The 5,058-nt window shown below is 39.6% G+C and overlaps 1 pseudogene; it reads left to right on the top strand.

The window, feature by feature from the left end:
• The first annotated feature begins 1,002 nt into the window (after positions 1-1,002).
• On the top strand, positions 1,003-1,120 carry LOC124778042 (annotated as a pseudogene).
• Positions 1,121-5,058: the final 3,938 nt, after the last annotated feature.

The following is a 5,058-nucleotide window of genomic DNA, read 5'->3' as shown; positions in this document are numbered from 1 at the left end:
CTGGAAAGCAGTGCATTAGACTGCACGGCTAGACTTTTTGTTGTACATGCAAATGCAGTCAACTCAGAGAAGCCTGTCCCACAAATAACAGTCGCACGACCCTGTGCCAACAAGTACACATTGATCCCTGTCCATGTGACCAGTAACAGAGACAACAGTCAAACAAACACTCGAAAATTCTGGGCCAAACTCGACAAAGTAATGCAGAAATCTCTAAAGATGTGTAGATTTTGGTGGGTGACTTCAATCCACAAATCAGCAAAGAAAGAGAATACCACAAAATTGGAGGTCAGTATTAAGCACACAGATTCTTGAACAAAAGCGCCACAAGACTCTTCAACCTATGCCAATGAAACAACTTAAAAATCATGCCAACATATATGAGAAAAGGTTAATGAAAACAAAAGACTTGGAGGACCCCATAAAACAAACTAGTGAATAACAGATCGAACACGTATACATTTCCTGCACACTTCTTCCTCTAACAGAAAGAAAACCATGATGCTCAAGTCCTCAGATGAGTGAACATAGACTTGGACCACTATAACGAGAATCAAAGTACAATTTAGCCCAAAGAAAATACGAGTACATTTGAAAAAAGCATAACTATAAAAATTGGACACAAGAAATATCAGAGACACCAACCTCAAAGAAAAATGGGAAAAAGGACTAGGATACACCCAGGTAAATTCGACTTCAGAATCACGTAAAAGGACATAGAATTAATCTTACTGAGAAAGAACTACAGACAGCCCTATGGGATTCAAAATGTGGAAAACTGCTAAAAGAACGCAAAAATGCTTTCCTTAACACATTGACTGGCAAATGCCTAAAATGAAGAAGCTGCAACTGGCGTTCAGGTTAGGTCACGTGACGTCCCTCGCTCGCTACGTTGGAAACGCCATATTGGATTTCATCTAATTTGTTGTTTTGGTATTATAACTTGTGTGTTATAACAGTCTGCTGTTTATGTTGCAGTTAAATGCCACTTAATGACACATCGCAAATGGCCTTGCCACAGTGGTAACACCAGTTCCCGTCAGATCACCGAAGTTAAGCACTGTTGGGCTGGGCTAGCTATTGTATGGGTTACCATCTGGTGTGCCGAGAGCTGTTGGCAAGAAGGGTGCACTCAGCCCTTGTGAGGCAAACTGAGGAGCTATTTGATTGAGAAGTAGTGTCTCCGGTCTCGTAAACTGACACATGGCCACAAGGGCAGTGTGCTGACCACATGCCCCTCCATATCCTCATCCAATGACGCCTGTGGTCTAAGGATGACATGGCGGCCGGTCAGTAGCGTTGGGCCCTCATGGCCTGTTCAGACGGAGTTAATGACACATCAGTATTGAAAGCCTTTAGGAGGTCCTAAGATAAATAGTATAAACGATTTAAGTTATATGTACTTGATGTAGTCTAGTGATTATGGATATGCGGTTACAGAGTAGAAGGAAGTACCTACTATACGCTAAAATTTTTCTATCTTTTCGTTTGTAACAGTTTCTGGTTCTTTCTTATTCATATAACGGAAGTACCAGGTAGTTATAATTAAAGTGCAGCTATTCACAGAGGTCCAGTGTAGACCATAATTGTTGTGTGACGACGGAACTTGGTAGATATTCCAACGCACTAATGAGGAAAAAGTTTTATGTTAGAATAAAATTATTTCCAGTATTTGCCACCAGATGCATTTCTGTCACTGTGACTCCAAGAGAGTTTTATAGAAATATTTCCATATGTAATGGATCAGAAATGGAATATAGTCAGAAAATCTCAAAAAAGTGGGAAAGACATAATGTTAACTTTATTATTAACCACAGCTTGCACAAATTGTTCAATAATGAGCACAGGAGACCCGACGAGCTGTACAACGTTAGATTTGCGCCTGGTGACCAAAACTGGAATTAATTTTTTTCCGCCGTAAATTGGCCCACACTGCTTTAATTACAGCCACCCTGTATGTTCTGCAATATTCTATGTTATTTACATATAAGAATGCATTATCTCAGGAATGACTTTCTTCCATTTTGAGACTTCAGTGAGTTTGTAAAAATAAAGACGGAATTCCTGAGAGTGAAACGACCAGCAGTGAAATTTGCATTCTCGCTTGTCACGAACATTTGGCCCCTGTTTTCAAATATATCACGATTTCCGAGAGAGTGGTTAGGCAGGAATCTAAGGGACAGCTAAAACTGCTGTGAGTGAAATGAACAGCAATCATATTCCTAGTCTTGCTTGTCAAAAATATTATGCTGTTTATTTTGAATATGTCGTGATTTATAAGGGTGTGGTTAGGCAAAAATATAAGAGCACCGCTTAAATTGCTCTGAGTGGAACAGGCAGCAATGACATATATTCTTGATTGTGACAGATATTTTCCTGTGATCAAATCGTTAATAACACTTCCATAAATTCGGCAGTCAAGACAAAGATTGTATGACATAGTGAGTGAGGGATCTCTTCTGACCAGGATGACAACCAAACACCGAACACTGGTTGTAGCTTCCTCAATCCAGTCACTCATTTTAGTGCCATGAGGCCACTGCAGGCCACAGTAAAGCCTCATGCCTGACGCCATGGGATGGCCTGGCCTGGTGGTGAAACATTCATCAATATGTGTGCAGCAGTCAACATGCTAAGCATGGCTAAAAAAATACCAGGAAATGAACAATACTTTTATGTAATCAGGAAACAATCGATGAAAACCATTTGACAACCCAAGAGGAAATACGTGAAAAAACTACCTGTATCAGACTCCATCAAAGAAAATGTTCTTAGCACGAGATTTTGGTAGGGCTTTTGCAGGAATGGTGGAAGTCTCATCTTGACGAATCAGGAAAACTGTCAGGAACTGCACACATTTTTTCTGAACTTAACTTCCCAAAACCTCTTCAACATTCCCTAAGAAAATCTCCACATACACCCACACTGAGTCTCTAACACTATCACAAGAAGAGATTTGTAGGCATATCCTCAAGAGCCTTGGGAGAAGATGGTGTTACTGCAAAAATGCTGAACAGTTCTGGACCTGAGTCACTCAAAGAACTTACAAATTATGGCAGAGATTTGGTAGATAGGAAAACGTCCTGAAGACTGGAAATTGCTCTGATCCATGCACTGCAAAAAAAAAGGTGACTGAATGAATTGAAATAACTGCAGAGAAATCTTCATTCTACAAGTTACATACACAGTTCTCTCAGTATACCTCCTCCAAAGAGTTCAGGAGCAATTCGATTGCAAAACTGGTGAATACCAAAGCGGCTTTCACAATGGTCGGAACTGGATGGAACAAATGTTCAGTTAAAAAGCAAGATTAAAATATAATTTGTTCAGGAACAGTCCATCATGTGCTCCTGTGTAGGCTTCAAGGAAATGTAAACTCAGTCAACCGACAGAACCCTTTTTATCATCCTCGAGTAACAAGGGCTCTACCCATTCCTGTCAAACACTCACCAGCTCAACATCCAAAGTAAAATTCATTGGGAAGACGTCAGGATCATTTGTGAGCAAACCTAGTGTTTGGCAAGGCAATGGTATCATATCCTATTTAATATGGATTTGTACAAAGTCGCCCAAGAGAGATACAGGGAACTTAAAAACCAAAACTATAACAAATGTCCACGACTTTGAAAAGCTAAAAAGATATCCAAATTCCGTTCCTAGCTTTTGCAGATGATCTGGCAATACTAACAGACTACGAGACGAAAACGAATAAACAGACAAAATATCTCAAAGAATGCACTGAAAAAGTTGGTCTCCAAACCAGGTACAACCGCTCAAAACATCTTCAGTTAATCCACAAGTCCATATAAGCATTGTAAGAGACTTCATAAGCTAAGTTAACTCTTCCTTGGATTACCTTAATTAATTGGTGCATAGGATTTCCTTCTGCCTGTTCTCTGTAAATCTCTCACTGATGTTATTCCTTGAAGCAGTTGTTGTAGCACACTGAATTCTTTAGAAGATACAAGGAGGCGATCTGTGATTATAAATGGAAGCGCACATTGGTAATATACTTGAAATAAGTCCCAGGATGCCAATACAGTGCATTTGTTAGCGAGTAAGGAGTTGAAACAATTCACTGAAAAGATACTGGCGATTTGAAAACTTCAGAAAACGATACTTAACGCTCAAATAGCGGCATAGGCAAGCATAAAACACTGGGAACATGAAAACATGTAACAGCAGTAAGTCAACAGTGCCATGTATTTGTGTGTTGACCTACTGGGTGGTGTTGTGCTTGAGCAATGGCGCCGTACAGTTACTACTATCACATATTTTCTACTCGCTTATGCTGGTATTATGACGTTAACTATCATTTTCTGGCGTTTTTTTAGTAGGCAGTGGCGAATACTTTTTTGGTTAAACAGCATGTATGACATATGAAGTTGTCACAATAGATATTTTTCCACTGTGAAGATGCTCCATGATCGAAACTGGTGGTGAATAAGACAGGACAATGTGTATCATGTATTTCTCCAAGTATATCGATGCTGCTGACAGTCGACTGAAAAAAATGTTTAATCTTCGTACACTGTCGGTAGCATAACAATATTAACTTGTTTACTGTTTTAACTAGTTTAATGCATAATTGTACTGTTATATTAAAGCTCCGATGGCACGTGGGCTCCTCCTAGTATTTGCTATGTCAGATGTGGACTTTAGTAACTAGTGTTTAGTAAAGAAAATTTTGAGTTTCGCGCTAAATGTCTTTGGTTCTTCTCTACACAGACCCCCCAGACATGATCCTTTCTCATGTCTCCTCTACCTCTCCCCACTCCAGTGATTCACTTCCGCATCACACAGTTTCTCCTTCATCGATGCCTTGTTTGAGAAACAACTTCTCACTCGGTACTACTGTGTTCTGCAGTGTTGCTTAACGGAGCGAATTACTTCTGCTAGCTGCAGCGTACTAATTAAATGTAAAATTTAGAAAATAAAATGCTATCTAAAATAGGAGGAACCTCACAAGTTCTGTACTTCAAGTATTTAGGCAAAGTCCTTAAGCATACAGGGGAAGAAAAATGGCACAGGAAATTCGGGTGCAAAAACTTAGGAAAA

The sequence above is a fragment of the Schistocerca piceifrons genome, chromosome 2 (genome assembly GCF_021461385.2).
Source record: "Schistocerca piceifrons isolate TAMUIC-IGC-003096 chromosome 2, iqSchPice1.1, whole genome shotgun sequence".
In the NCBI taxonomy this organism is placed as follows: domain Eukaryota; kingdom Metazoa; phylum Arthropoda; class Insecta; order Orthoptera; family Acrididae; genus Schistocerca; species Schistocerca piceifrons.
This window is presented reverse-complemented; position numbering and strand designations above follow the sequence as displayed.